Source organism: Danio aesculapii, chromosome 14 (assembly GCF_903798145.1).
Source record: "Danio aesculapii chromosome 14, fDanAes4.1, whole genome shotgun sequence".
Taxonomy (NCBI): Eukaryota; Metazoa; Chordata; class Actinopteri; order Cypriniformes; family Danionidae; genus Danio; species Danio aesculapii.
In genome coordinates this window covers 55,219,441-55,235,868 of record NC_079448.1, presented here as the reverse complement: position 1 = coordinate 55,235,868, position 16,428 = coordinate 55,219,441, and the positions used below count along the sequence as shown (strand labels likewise).

The window sequence follows — 16,428 nt, the reverse complement described above, 5'->3', positions numbered from 1 at the left end:
GAGCAAAACTGAAGGCGTTTCTGCCCCCGGGAAGGTTCTGGTTCAGGAGAGATGATTCTCTGATCGCTCAACCATTGCTTATATGTGAGTTATGGCCAAATGGATCACAGGGACTCATAAAGGCTTTCAGGAGTTCCCTCTGTTTCTCCAGCCTGTGTGTTTTGTCTCTTGTTTTGGTGCTTCAGTTCCTTAAAAGACCTTAAAGTTGTAACACTATTATGGAAAAATCACTTGTATAAGGAGATTAAACACAATAATAGTGTGTGAATATCTCCAGCAGCCTCTAATGGTGAACAGTAATTAATTGTATTTGTTTATAATCAGACTTGATGAATGAAACACTTTGTTTGACATTCTCTCTTTGTACGTGTCATCAGAGGGGGAAAGCCCCGCCCACTAGTGCCCATCTCTCCATCTCATTAGCATAAACAGCAGCCCTGAGTGAGAATCAGCCGTCTGTCCATTAGCCATTAGAGTGTTTGAGCTGCTGAAGAAAATGTCAGCATAGACTAAGAGGATTATAGATGTGGAGTTAACGATGAACAGCGACAGGAGTCTGACAGAAGCATGAACACACACTCACACTGAAGCACACATGCACACCCGACGAGTTTATAACTCCGCCCTCTTTTGAAAAACAGCACAATCTCATTTGAATTTAAAGCGACAGTCACCAAAACACCACAATTAGGATCAAAGCCTAAAAGGGTCAGTTTCAGAGAGATATAACACATTATCTGTGTGCTATTTTCAGCTCAAACGTCACACACACACACATTCTAGAGACAGTAGAGACAGCAGAGACGCATCTTACATCTTGTAAAAATAGGCTTAATAGGTCACCTTAATTTAAAATGATGTAATAGCACACGTTCCATTCACTTACTATAGTAATGGCAGTAAATTATGCATAAATACATGTAACTAAACCTAAACCACATTGTAAGTACAACGTCACCTTGAATTAAAGTGTTACCAGGCCTTTTTGTTTTTACCCAGATTCTGTTAACACACACATATAAACATAGTAAACACAGTAAATAGCTGTAGCTAATAATAATAATTCAGAACAAACTGCAGGGGTGGCATGGTGGCTCAGTGGTTAGCACTGTGGCCTCACAGTAAGAAGGTCACTGGTTCGAGTCTCGGCTGGGTCAGCTGGCATTTCTGTGTGGAGTTTGCATGTTCTCCCCGTGTTGGTGTGGGTTTCCTCAGGGTGCTCCGGTTTCCCCCACAGTCCAAACGCATGTGCTATAGGAGAACTGATGAACTAAATTGGCCGTAGTGTATGAGTGTGTGTGAGAATGAGTGTGTATGGGTGTTTCCCAGTGATGGGTTGCAGCTGCAAGGGCATCCGCAGCGTAATACATATGCTGGATTAGTTGGCGGTTCATTCTACTGTGGCAACCTCTAATAAATAAGGGACTAAACTGAAGGAAAACGAATGAATGAATGAATAAACTGCACGTTTAACAATCAACATTTTAGGATAAAACATTAACAATAAATAATAATCGGTATATTTACAATGATTCACTTATAACCATCTAGAAGTGTGTGTGTGTGTGTGTGTGTGTGTGTGTGTGTTTGCGTGTGTTCTCTCTCTCTTTCTCTCTCTCTCTCTCTGGCCGTGTGAGGGCTTCTGAAGGGCACGCGTGTATCTGTGCCGCAGGGGGAGATGCTGAAGAACGTCCCGCTCCTCTGTCACTCGCTGACGGTAATTAATATCCTCCGTTAAATACAGACGCTGTAAATCATAACAGAGCCATTATATCTGTGGGACGCTCCATGCATCAGCTGCAGACTTTGACTCATGAGTCTTTGATCAGCTGACCCGGGTTAAGTACATGTTTGATGAGTGTAAATATAGCTGCATACACACACAGAGACACCCACACATGTTGGTGTTGTTGGTTTACAGGGACTCTCCTTTGGCATGTTGTATTATACACAGTAAAAACTGCTTAATATAAGGCTCTACCCCTAAACCCAACCCCTTAGTGGAAACCTGTGTTAAAATCTTAATGTGAAAAGACCCCAATAAGTATGATTTTTTTAAAGCATTTTGAATAACAAGGACATCAGGCATGTCCTCATAAACCACCTTAGAGTACAATTCATTCATAACCATATCATTAAACAAATGTCTGTCCTTGTAAACCAGTGTTTCCCAACCCTGTTCCTGGAGGAACACTAACAGTACATATTTTCGGTGTTTCTCTTATCTGACCCATTAACTTCAGGTTTTGGAGCCTCTTAATGTTCTGATGAGTTGATTCAGGTGTGTTTGATTAGGGAGAGGTTGAAAATGTGGACTGTTGGTGTGCCTTCAGGAACAGGGTTGGGAAACACTGTTGTAAACCACCAAAACTAATACAGACACACACACACACACACACAACCATCCATCCATGATATGATATACATTCACATTTCGAGAATAACTTGGTAAAATCATCTTAATAAGTTTGTGCATCTTGCAGTGGATTTCATTTCAAGTAACCAAGTGATATTTTATAAACAAATTTGGGGAGGAGCACGCACAGACGTTTCAGTATCAAATACGTCATTGACAATTATTCTATTATCCAATCAGTTCTTGACCAAACCCCTATATATACCAAAGCTGTCTTACCTGCAGCATCTTACGACTTTAGCATCCCTCCACCACCCCAACACCTCACGTCTTAAGCATTACAATCCCGGGGGGAGCGTTCTGGGGCCGGGCTAGATACTTCGCTCGAATCCCAACTCCTCTCTGTTTCCTGATAAGGGGAATAACTCGAGTTGGGGTGTCTGCCCGAGCTCAGAGCCCTCTCCCCGGACAGCACGCCAAATACGCTTTATTCTGAAATGATTGAAATGTTTACTATAAATTAAAGCTAAAGTAAAACCACGTAAAGCTAAAATAAAAACAGCAAAGGAATCTTTAACCAAAACAAAAAAGGAATCAGAATTTAAAGACTAGTTTGGTTTGATTTCGTGATGTCATTATGCAGTAAAAGCAGGCTCTTGCTGCATTTAAAACCTTTAAAACGAACCCTAAATCGAAGAAGTTACACAAATATATGACATAAGAATTAGTTATAACATAGAATTCATAATTGTATAATATCTAATTGCTTATAATATCTAATTTATTCTTATTAGAAATAAGAGTCTTTAAACAAAACAAAGTCTATGGGCTCTAGTTTAATGATCTAAGTGCAAAGTCTAAAGCTCGTGGCGCAAAAGCATGAGGGGTGTGTCTGAATCCACTTTTGCTATTTTAAGGATGGATAAATAAGCTTTGCGCCCGGTGCATGGTCTAACGGGGTTGAGCTTATTCTCTTAATGAGTTCTGGGTGTGTTTTGAGAATACACCAATCAGAGTCTCGTCTCTCATTCCCTTTAAGAGTCAGTTTCGTCACTCCATGGCGCATTTGCTATTAACATGGTGGACTTTGTAAGAGGAAAAACTGAACGCTTCAATAGCGAGAACACAGTTAAACAGAGCATCTGCAGCGCGAGGATAAAGAACGAGCCTCCTCCAATTGGTCTTTCCTTTCACTTTCTCTTTCCTGGATAAGGAAACGGTGTTGTATGCACAGACATCCGTTAGCCTACATAATTAATTTAGTTTGTTTAGCGCAAAGATTTGTTTCAAAACTATTTCTAAAATCAGTTCTAATCTCCAGCAAAGGGATAAATTAACAATAATAACCAAGTGTGATCAAAACACTGAGGTATATCTAAACACACGTCCTGTTCTGATGCCCCATATGGTCCAAAACCTGAGACATGGACAAATCTAAGCTTGTTTTTAATAAAACAAATATAAATATGCAGATAATAAATACACATGCAGATTGTCATGAATACACTGAAAAAATCCCACCGAGACAAAGAAGGCATGTAGGCAGTGGTGTTTATATTTATGTAAAGTACTAATTTCTGTAACATTTTAATCCTTGAATTTTTTCATTAATAAAGATATTTGTGTATTGCTGTACATCTTGAGTGTATTCAGCAGTGTGTAAGAGAGATGCACAACTACTCTGCACTGGACTTTAGACCTGCTCTCAGCTGGTCTATTGTGCGGTCTATTTTAGTTCCTCAAAATAGCAACGCGCCAGCAATGCACCTTAACACACCTCTTTAGACCAGAACACCTATGGGCGCACATATTAGCGCAATGCATTTGTTATTTAAACAGCGTGCTGCAAAAAATCAAAATGACACTTGCATCGAGCTGAAATCAGCAAATAACATTTGTGTCACGCCTTGCGTCGGGTGTATGATCTGTGATCTGTGATAACACATGAATAAGCTGCAGATTCACTCTGTGCCAGCAGGTGGCGCTTATGAAAAGCAGTGATGCAGTGTTTCCATGGTTACCGCTGTAAACAAAGCAGCTGCACTTATCAATACTAATGCAATACATATGGTTCATTATCAAAAGGAGCAGAAATTACAGCATACATTTTCCAAATGACAGTGATTTCCCCACATAGACTCGTGAATATAAACTCATAACTTACAAAAATTGTATCACGATTTGTTTTGCATCTCAACTGATTTGAATATTCGTATATTTGAATATTTAGTTTTGTTATAAAACATTTGATGGAAATGGAAAAGTGAGCAGAAAATACAGAATAAACTTTTCAAATGTCAGTGATTTCCCCACATAGTATTATAAATATAAAGTTCTAACTTATTCCCTAATTATACTCCGTAATTGTATCGTAATTTGCATTGGATTTCAACTAATTTGAATATTCATATATTTTAATATAAATTTTGTTATAAAACATTTGAAGAAAACAGCAAAATGAGCAGAAAATACAGAATAAACTTGTCAAATGACAGATTTCCCCACATAGATTCATAGATCTATACTTCTAACTTACTAAAATTGTATCGCGACTTGTTTTGCATCTCACCTGATTTGAATATTCACATATTTGAATATTTAGTTTAGTTATAAACATTTGGGGGTGACACAGTGGCGCAGTGGGTATAGCGCTGTCGCCTCACAGTAAGAAGGCCTCTGGTTCGAGCCTCGGCTGGGTCAGTTGGCATTTCTGTGTGGAGTTTGCATGTTCTCCGTGTTGGCGTGGGTTTCCTCCGGGTGCTCCGGTTTCCCCAACAGTCCAAACACAAGCGCTATAGGGGAATTGGGTAAGCTAAAATTGTCCGTAGTGTTTGAGTGTGAATGAGTGTGTATGGATGTTTCCTAGTGATGGGTTGCAGCTGGAAGGGCATCTGCTGCGTAAAACATGAGCCGGATAAGTTGGCGGTTCATTCCACTGTGACGACCCCTGATTAATAAGAAAAGTAAATGAATGAATGAAACAATTGACAGAAACAGCAACATGAGCAGAAAATACAGCATAAACTTTTCAATTGACAGTGATTTCCCCACATAGATTCATACATAACTTACTCTGATTATATTGCGATTTGCATAACATCTAAACTGATTTGAATATTCAAATATTTGAATATTTAGGGTGGCGCAGTAGGTAGTGCTGTCGCCTCACAGCAAGAAGGTCGCTGGTTCGAGCCTCGGCTCAGTTGGCATTTCTGTGTGGAGTTTGCATGTTCTCCCTACGTTCGAGTGGGTTTCCCCCGGGTGCTCCGGTTTCCCCCACAGTACAAACACATGCAGTACAGGGGAATTGGGTAATTTTCCGTAGTGTATGAGTGTGAATGAGTGTGTGTGAATGTTTCCCAGAGATGGGCTGTGGCTGGAAGGGCATCTGCTGTGTAAAAACGTGCTGGATAAGTTGGCGGTTCATTCCGCTGTGGCGACCCAGGATTGATAAAGGGACTAAGCCGAAGAGAAAATGATTGAATGAATGAATGAATATTTAAACAGCAAAATGAGCAGAAAATACAGCATGAACTTCATAAGTATAAAATGTATTACGATTTGTTTTGCATCTCAACTAATTTAAATATTAAAATATTTGAATGTTTATTTTGTGACAAAACATTTAAAGGAAATAGCAAAATGGAGTGAAAATACTGAATAAACCTTTCAAATGAGAGTGCTTTCCCAACATGAATTCATAAACAAACTCCTAACTTACTCCTATATGAATATTCATATATTTAATACATATATTCATATATATTTGAATAATTTTCAGCCAGTTACAGGCTTATCTTTATATAAACAGTTTCACTCAGATGCATGCCATATTTGTAAGGATATATGGATGCAGCTTCTGTTTTAGTCCGACTTTAAACAAACTTTTTTTTCCCAGTATGCATACAGATAGCAGTGTAAGTAGGGGTGGCAGGGAGTGAAGTATAGCGCCGGAGTCACCCGCCAGGTCACAATTCATTTCCAATGAAAGTTGTGGGCGGATCGGAGAGTGGGCTCGATCCCATAAAAGTGCTGTGAATGAGCTAAAGAAAAGTGGAGCGGTGTCTGAGACCTGTGTGCTGGAAAACACACGGATCCGCCCCGCGCACGATGGATGACGCGGTGAGATTGGCACACACTGCACACTTTAATCAGTTTACAGCTCTTCTCAATGGCTTTACTGGGTTTTACTTAGATGCAAATTGAAAAAGTCTCAATTGTTTTATACTGTTACAACAATGAAATCTGATATATGGCAGCATATACAGGTTCATACTAGGATTTTACATATATAAGATATGTCATATATGCAACATGGTGGCACGGTGCTTCAGTGGTTAGCACTGTGGCCTCACAGCAAGAAAGTCACTGGTTCAAGTCCCGGCTGGCTTAGTTGGTGTTTCTGTGTGGAGTTTGCATGTTCTCCCTGTGTTGGCGTGGGTTTCCTCTGGGTGTTCCAGTTTCCCCCACAGTCCAAACACATGCGCTATAGGGGAATTGATCAACTAAACTGGCCGTAGTGTATGAGTGTGTGTGTGTGAATGAGTGTGTATCCAGAAACTCACATCATTACTTGATAGCAAAACTCAAGGCGCACTGGTAATCTTAAGCTGAATTTATAATCAGTGTACATTAATACACTGTTTTGTTTTAGTAATTTTTTAATATTAAAATCTGCTCATCTACTTCCACTCTGGAATGGCAGTCCTTCTCTGATTGGACCAAAAATGCTTAGCCACGCCCCTCCAACCATTAGTTTGCTGCAAGTGAAAGATAAAAGGCTGAGCTCAAAAATAAAACCCCGCCTCCTACTCAATACTGATGACTTTGATTGGACCAAAAATGTTTAGCCACACCCCTCTAACCATTAGTTTGCTGCAAGTAAAGATTAAAGATGGAGCTCAAAAATAAAACCCCGCCTCCAACTCAAAACTGATGAGTCTGAATGGACCAAAAATGCTTAGCCACGCCCCTCTAACCATTAGTTTGCTGCAAGTAAAGATTAAAGATGGAGCTCAAAAGTAAAACCTCGCCTCCTACTCAATACTGATGAATCTGATTAGACCAAAAATGCTTAGCCACACCCCTCTAACCATTAGTTTGCTGCAAGTGAAAGATAAAAGGCTAAGCTCAAAAATATAACCCCGCCTCCTACTCAATACAGACGACTCTGATTGGACCAAAAATGCTTAGCCACGCCCGTCTAACCATTAGTTTGCTGCAAGTGAAAGATAAAAGGCTAAGCTCAAAAATATAACCCCGCCTCCTACTCAATACGGACGACTCTGATTGGACCAAAAATGCTTAGCCACGCCCCTCTAACGTTAGCTTGCTGGAGGTAAAGATTAAAGATGGAGCTCAAAAGTAAAACCCCACCTCCAACTCAACACTGATGAATCTCATTGAAGCAAAAATGCTTAGCCACGCCCCTTCAACCCTTAGTTTGCTGCAAATGAAAGATAAAAGGCTGAGCTCAAAAGTAAAACCCCACCTCCAACTCAACACTGATGAATCTGATTGGAGCAAAAATGCTTAGCCACGCCCCTTCAACCCTTAGTTTGCTGCAAGTGAAAGATAAAAGGCTGAGCTCAAAAATAAAACCCCACCTCCTACTCAATACGGATGACTCTGATTGGACCAAAAATGTTTAGCCACGCCCCTCCAACCGTTAGTTTGCTGTAAGTGAAAGACAAAAGGCAGAGCTCAAAAATAAAACCCCGCCTCCTACTCAATACTGATGAATTTGATTGGACCAAAAATGTTTAGCCACACCCCTCTAACCATTAGTTTGCTGCAAGTAAAGATTAAAGATGGAGCTCAAAAATAAAACCCCGCCTACAACTAAAAACTGATGACTCTGAATGGACCAAAAATGCTTAGCCACGCCCCTCTAACCAATAGTTTGCTGCAAGTGAAAGATAAAAGGCGGAGCTCAAAAATAAACTTCCGCCTCCTACTCAATACTGATGACTCTGATTGGACCAAAAATGCTTATACACGCCCCTTCAACTGTTAGTTTGCTGCAAGTGAAAGATTAAGGGCGGAGCTCAAAAATAAAACCCCGCCTCCAACTCAATACTGATGACTTTGGACCAAAAATGCTTAGCCACGCCCCTCTAACAATTAGTTTGCTGCAAGTGAAAGATAAAAGGCTGAGCTCAAAAATAAAACCCCGCCTCCTTCTCAATACTGATGACTCTGATTGGACCAAAAATGCTTAGCCACGCCACTTCAACAGTTAGTTTGCTGCAAGTGAAAGATAAAAGGTGGTGCTCAACAATAAAACCCCGCCTCCTCCTCAATACTGATGAATCTGATTAGAGCAAAAATGCTTAGCCACATCCTCTAACCGTTAGTTTGCTGCAAGTAAATATTAAACATGGAGCTCCAAAGTAAAACCCCACCTTCTACTCAATACTGTTGTATCTGATTGGACCAAAAATGCTACACGCTCTCCAACCATTAGTTTGCTACAAGTGAAAGATTAAAGGCGGAGCTCAAAAATAAAACCCTGCCTCCTACTCAATACTGATGACTCTGATTGGACCAAAAATGCTTAGCCACGCCCCTTCAACCGCTAGTTTGCTGCAAGTGAAAGATTAAAGGCGGAGCTCAACAATAAACCCTGCCTCCTACTCAATACTGATGAATCTGATTGGACCAAAAATGCTTAGCCACGCCCCTTCAACCGTTAGTTTGCTGCAAGTAAAGATTAAAGATAGAGCTCAAAAGTAAAACCCCACCTCCTACTCAATACTGATGAATCTGATTGGAACAAAAATGCTTAGCCACGCCCCTTCAACCGTTAGTTTGCTGCAAGTAAAGATTAAAGATGAAGCTCAAAAATAAAACCCCGCCTCCAACTCAAAACTGATGACTCTGATTGGACCAAAAATGCTTAGCCACGCCCCTCCAACTGTTAGTTTGCTGCAAGTAAAGATAAAAGGTGGAGCTCAAAAATTAACCCCGCCTCCTACTCAATATTCTGTTAATTTCTTATGCCATACGGCAAAATGATGTGGATAAAATCATGTGAACATGTTAGAAAACAGACCCTGGGCTTCCATGTTCATGTTGTCTCTACCATCAGGTTTCTGGGTTCATGTACCTGCTATATTACAAAGGGCTCAAGGCAGTTAGTGTGTGTGTGTGTGTGTGTGTGTGTGTAACATCATGATTTGCTACTTTGCTGTTTGTCACAACCAGTAAATCAAGACAACTAGCTATGTTCATTAAAAGCGTTAAACGGCAATAAATCTAACAGGCTTACGAAACGCCTGACAACAGCTGAGTGCCTGGTGAATCCCAGCTCCATTTGTGTTCATAAAGTGCACAGGAGTGTTTATAAAGAGCGAGCGCAGGCATTAATGACGCGCTTTTGTAAGATGCCCCCTTTTCTAAAACCCCGCCGAAAGCGTCTGGATGATGAGATGTTTATGCACGCTCGGCTCATCTTCAAGTGTCTCATTGCTCTTGATCATCTTCTGTATTGTGTAACGCGCGTAACCTTTTGGCAGGCGCAGAGAAGTCGATAACAATAAGTGTACAGTTACAGTCCTCTAGTGGTCCAAAACCGCTTCCAACCGAGTCTTAATTACTCATAACACTTGAGCAGGCCCAGAGACAGCTCCGTGCAGCTGGAGTCTCTTAGCACTTCTTCCGTCTTATTTAACTGCTGATGTTTTCACCCTTACGGCGGCGCTGCTGCTGCCGCTGCTGCTGCCGGAGCACAACAAGCCTGAGTGATTGGAAATTTAATTTCAGCTCAGTTGTTTGCTTTACGTTCCCAATAGTAGTTGTGAAGTTACCCAAGGCACGGATGTGATTGAACCGTTTGTGTGTGTGTGCATGTGTTGTGCACGTGTGTTTGTGGGTGAGTGTGTGCATGTTTGTGTGTGTGCGCATGTATGTGTTTGTTTGTGGGTGAGTGTGTGCATGCTTGTGTGTGCATGTGATGTGTATATGTTTAGTTATGTGCATGTGTGTGTTTGTGAGTGTGTTTGTGTGTTTATGTGAACATTTATGTCTGCATGTGGTGTGTATGTGTTTAGATGTGTGTGTGCATGTGTGTGTGCATGTATATGTGGGCTTTTTGGTGTGCGTGTGTGCATCTGTGTAAGTATATGTACGTGTTTATGTGTGTGTGTGCTTACTTGTGTGCTTATGTGTATGCGCATGTGGTGTGTAAGTATTTGTGTGCATACATGTTTATGTGTGTGCGAAAGAGTGTGTTTCCTACGGTTGGTTTGTCAAGTCTACCCACCTGCATGAAGCACACTCAGAATCGCACAAAGTTTTCTCCAGAACATACACTCACCGGCCACTTTATTAGGTACACCTTACTAGTATAGCTTGTACCCATTTTGCCTTTAGAACTGTCTTAATCCTTGGTGTCAGAGATTCAACAAGCTACTGGAAATATTCCTCAGAGATTTTGCTCCATATTGACATGATAGCATCACGCAGTTGCTGCAGATTTGTCGGCTGCGCATCCGTTACGCCAATCTCCCGTTCCACCACATCCCAAAGGGGCTCTATTGGATTGAGCTCTGGTGACTGTGGAGGCCATTTGAGTACAGTGAACTCATTGTCATGTTTAAGAAACCAGTCTGAGATGATTCACGCTTTATGACATGGTGCGTTATCCTGCTGGAAGTAGCCATCAGAAGATGGAGACACTGTGCTCATAAAGGGATGGACATGGTCAGCAACAATACTCAGGTAGGCTGTGGCGTTGACACCATGCTCAATTGGTACTAATGGACCCAAAGTGTGCCAAGAAAATATCCTCCACACCATTACACCACCACCAGCAGCCTGAACCGCTGATACAAGGCAGGATGGATCCATGCTTTCATGTTGTTGAGGCCAAATTCTGAGCAGAGCATCCGAATGTGTCAGCAGAAATGGAGACTCATCAGACCAGGCAACGTTTCTCCAATCTTCTATTGTCCAGTTTTGGTGAGCCTGTGTGAATTGTAGCCTCAGTTTCCTGTTCTTAGCTGACAGGAGCGGCACCCGGTGTGGTCTTCTGCTGCTGTAGCCCATCCGCCTCAAGGTTGGACGTGTTGTGTGTTCAGAGATGCTCTTCTGCAGACCTCGGTTGTAACGAGTGCTTATTTGAGTTACTGTCGCCTTTCTATCAGCTGGAACCAGTCTGGCCATTCTCCTCTGGCGTCAACAAGGCATTTGCGCCCACAGAACTGCCGCTCACTGGATATTTCCTCTTTGTCGGACCATTCTCTGTAAACCCTAGAGATGGTTGTGCGTGAAAATCCCAGTAGATCAGCAGTTTATGAAATACTCAGAGCAGCCCGTCTGGCAGCAACAACCACGTTTAAAGTCACTTAAATCCCCTTTCCTCCCCATTCTTATGCTCAGTTTGAACTGCTCTTGACCATGTCTACATGCCTAAATGCGTTGAGCTGCTGCCATGTGATTGGCTGATTAGACATTAGCGTTAACAAGCAGTTGGAAACCTGTACCTAATAAAGCGAGTGTATAGTGTTTATTAGAAAGTGTGTGTTGCATGCAGAGAGGAAAGAGTGTGTCTGTCACAGGTGATTTGTCCAGCCCACTCATGCGCACTCATGTAAATGCAACAGTGAGGACGAGTAAATAATGAATCCTCATTTCTGAGTACGATATTCCTCTAATGCTGCACTGGAGTTTCACTTTCCTTGAATCTGAGCTTGTCAGACGGTTGCGCGGGTCTAATCGGCGAGGGGATTGCATGAGTGGAGGCCTGGACAGGACAGGAGCACAGGCAGAAAGAGCAGAAGCAACACATCCCCAGCATCACCTTTAAAATGCATGCGAGTTTCCCCAATGACTGGCGTTCGGTGGCACGCCGCATGACTAACACTGCCTGCGAGTCACTGTGCCTCCTCCAAGAGCTGAATTAATTGGCTGTCTCACGCACACACACTAGATCCCCCCCCAAAAACAGGCCGCCTTTAAGTCAGAGGCTTTAAATAGAATAATTAAACCAGCGGGAGCATTAGTTAACTAGTAGCAGGGAGAGCGAGAGTGGCTGTTGTGGACATTTTAGGACGGCCACACATTCAGTTGCGGCTCCTTTATGTAAAAGCAGATTTTCCGGATGAGCAGGGCTGCGGTGAGAGCTTTGAGAGGTAATAGAGTTGTTGGATAAAGTGTGTGTGTGTCGGGAGTGAGGAGGAATGATAGTGAGACAGCGAGAGCACAAGTCTGCTTTCTTTTCTCTCGTTTTGAATGGTGCCCTTAAATTCTTAACTAGCAGACATGCATATTTAAGGCTGCGCAGGAGTCAAGGGGTCTTCTTCACCATCAGTTTGAAGCTCTCTCAGATTTGGGGATGAAAATAAGAAGCTTGAGTGGGTCTTTGTTCTGTTTTATATCACTCTTTGTTTCATTTTTAGATCGCCTGGCCTCACGCTGTGTCTCATTCAAGTTTAAACGTTGCGTCAGTGCGTGCATAAGTATGTTTCCCGCTGAATGCAGCATTGTTTTTCCACTGGATTTCAGAGCGCACGCCACTGTTGAGTCACTCCTTTTGAAAGCCGAAGATGAATGTGGAGAGCAGGTAAATGTAGATCATGCTCTGTGGTAAATGCAGCGAAGCGGCTTTGAAGATATTTTGTCTGGCCTGTGCGTTGGGCGCAGTCATCGCCGCGGGGAGAGAACTATTCAAATTGGGAAACCTCAGCTGAATGGAGAAGGAGACCCCTGTGTGTGTGTGTGTGTGTGTGTGTGTGTGTGTGTGTGTGTGTGTAAAACTCGTCCGCACTGTTGTGATTGTGGGATGAGAGAAGAAGAGCTGCTGTTTAAACCAGTGGTCTTCCAGAGTGAGGAGTTTCATCTTCTGCGTGTGTGTGTGTGTGTGTGTGTGTGTGTGTGTGTGTGTGTGTGTGTGTGTAAAACTCGTCCGCACTGTCGTGATCGTGGGATGAGAGAAGAAGAGCTGCTGTTTAAACCAGTGGTCTTCCAGAGTGAGGAGTTTCATCTTCTGCATGTGTGTGTGTGTGTGTGTGTGTTGCACGTGTTAGTTTCACGTGTTGTTAAAGACATTTGTAGCATTTACCTTACGCACCATATACTAACAGCAGATTACAAATTTATTCAATCTGTTTAAGGGTGGCATGGTGGCTCAGTGGTTAGCACTGTCACCTCACAGCAAGAAGGTCGCTGGTTCGAGTCCCAGCTGGGTCAGTTGGCATTTCTGTGTGGTGTTTGCATGTTCTCCCTGTGTTGGTGTGGGTTTCCTCCGGGTGCTCCGATTTCCCCCACAGTCCAACCACATGCACTATAGGGGAATTGATGAACTAAACTGGCCGTAGTGTATGAGTGTGTATGTGTGAATGAGTGTGTATGGGTGTTTTCCTGGACTGAGTTGCAGCTGGAAGCACATCCACTGTGTAAAACATATTCCGGAATAGTTGGCGGTTCATTCTGCTGTGGCGACCCCTGATGAATAAGGGACTAAGCTGAAGGAAAATGAATGAATGCAGTTATACGCAGGGTGCAAATTAGAGAGGGGGGGTTGGGGGGTCAGACCCCCCTAATTAACGCTTGATCCCTCCTGAAGGACAACAAAACAAGATGCATGGCAGGGTATGCTCTTTAATAGTTAAGAAGTAGTTTTCTCTCATCCATATTCTTAAATAATATTAATAATTAAAATAATAGATAACTTAAATATACATTTGACCACCCCTATAATGGCTCATACCATTGTGATTGTGGCAAAACATATTAATTCAGCGGCTTGAAACCAGTGCACCAACAGACAGCATAAGTGTTCAAGTGTAAAATAGGCATTTGTACTGTAGGTGTCCGTAAAACTAGATGCTTAGTTTGTATTTTATTAAACACTTGCTTGCACATGGAAGTTACAGTAAAATGAAAAATATGTACAGTCTTTCATTGTCATCCATTAATAGGTTTATTTAATATCACAAATGTCATTGAGAACCACTCAATATCCCTCAAAACACTGAAAACAAATCAAGTTTGATTAATAAATTAGATGTAATTGAATTAAATGTGGGCGACACAGTGGCGCAGTAGGTAGTGCTGTCGCCTCACAGCAAGAGCTCAGGGCTCAAATAAGCATATCTGGAGATCCGAGATCAGGTAGGTCTCGAGAGCTCCCCCTTTAGGAGGAGATGGGGTGGAAGGGGGGATTCTTCCAAATCGAAGATAGAGCAGTAGGAAGAAAATCATCCATTTCTAGTAAACTAGGATCACTCTGATTGGATTATTACTGATTACAGATGAGCGGCCAGACGTGCTCAATCATATCACGTGCTCCTCTCCAAATTAGTTTATGAAACTTCACTTGGGAAATAAACATCAACATAAATATCCTTCCAGTTTAAGGAAAATGAATAGACAACACCTAAAATGTACCTGCAGTTCTACAAAACTGCTTGTATTTTGAACAGCTTTGGTTGTGCTTTACTTCTGTTAATATGAGTTGTAAGTTTATATATGAACAACGCTGGTCTCTGTTTATGTTTTTCTCTGAAAGAAAGGAAAAACCTGGCTTCCTCACCTTTTACTGAATCTAAATACACTCGGACTCAGATTTCTTAGTACACTTTGTGAATGTAAGAATAAGACTGACAGACAGAATGACAGTGACACCTCTCTCAGGAATAAGAAAGCCTTCGCTATTTCCTCATGCCAGAAACTAGTCTAAATATAAGCCTCTGCTTGCCTGTGCTGCTTTCATCCCTGTCCAGTTAGCAGAGCAGCTCAAGGTGCTGCAGAAACATGAGAGAGAATCGCTGAGAGACGTGTATGCCTGTGTGTGTGTGTGTGTTTCCATATGCTGAGAGCGAAGGCTAATGCAGGGGGCATTCTCCAACACTGTCTGCCTGCCTGTCTGTCTGTCTGTCTGTCTGTCTGTGTGTATGTCCGTCCGTCTGTCTGTCTGCCTGTCTGTCTGTCTGTGTGTATGTCCGTCCGTCTGTCAGTCTGTCTGTCCGTCCGTCCGTCTGTCTGTCTGTCTGTCTGCGTGTCCGTCTGTCTGTCCATCCATCTGCCTGTCTTTCGGTCCATCCGTCTGTTCGTTTGTCTGTCTGTCTGTCTGTCTGTCTGTCTGTATGTCCGTCCATCTGTCCATCCATCTGTCTGTCCGTCCGTCCGTCCATCTGTTAGTCTATGTCCGCCTGTCTGTCTCTGTCCGTCCATCCCTCCATCTGTCTGTGTGTCTGTGTGTCTGTCTGTCCGTCCGTCTGTTCGTCTGTCTGTCTCTGTCTGTCCATCCATCCGTCTGTCTGTGTGTCCGTCTCTCTGTCTGTCTCTCTGTCCGTCCGTCCGTCTGTGTGGCCGTCTGTCTGTCTGTCTGTGTGTCTGTTTGTCTGTCCGTCCGTCTGTCTGTCTGTCTGTCTGTCTGTGTGTCTGTCTGTCTGTCCGTCCATCCGCCTGTCTTTCGGTCTGTCTGTCTGTCTGTCTGTATGTCCATCCATCTGTCTATCTGTGTGTCTGTCTCTCCGTCCGTCCGTCCGTCTGTGTGTGTGTCTGTCCGTCCATCTGTCAGTCTGTGTCCGTATGTCTGTCTCTGTCCGTCCATCCGTCCGTCTGTCTGTGTGTCCGACTGTCTGTCTGTCTGTCTGTATGTCCGTCCATCTGTCCATCCATCCGTCCGTCTGTCTGTGTGTCCGACTGTCTGTCTGTCTGTCTGTCCATCCGTCTGTCCATCCGTCTGTCTGTCTGTCCGTCTGTCTGTCCGTCTGTCTATCTGTGTGTCCGTCTGTCTGTGTGTCTCTGTCTGTCTGTCTGTCTGTTCGTCTGTCTGTGTGTTTGTCTGTATGTCCTTCCGTCCGTCTGTTTGTCTGTCCGTCCATCTGTCTGTCCGTCTGTTTGTCTGTCTGTCTGTCTGTCTGTCTGTCTGTATGTATGTCCGTCTGTCTGTCCATCTGTTTGTCTATTTTTCTGTGTCTGTGCATCTGTCTGTCAATCCTTCTGTCTCTCTATCTATCTGTCTATCCGTCCATCTGTGTCTGTCTGTCCATCTGTCCATCTATCAATCTTTCTTTTTGTCCGTCCATCTGTCTATCTCTCTGTCGCCTCTACAGCATCAGCAC

General features: G+C 42.9%; 1 long non-coding RNA gene across 1 annotated transcript in view; it reads left to right on the top strand.

Annotated features, from left to right (window-relative positions):
* LOC130240943 (uncharacterized) overlaps positions 1-16,428 on the top strand; it is a 46,944-nt gene continuing 30,516 nt past the window's right edge. The window contains exon 1 of the long non-coding RNA XR_008838814.1: positions 1-84. This is a non-coding gene — a long non-coding RNA (uncharacterized LOC130240943). The remainder of the gene's footprint in view (positions 85-16,428) is intronic.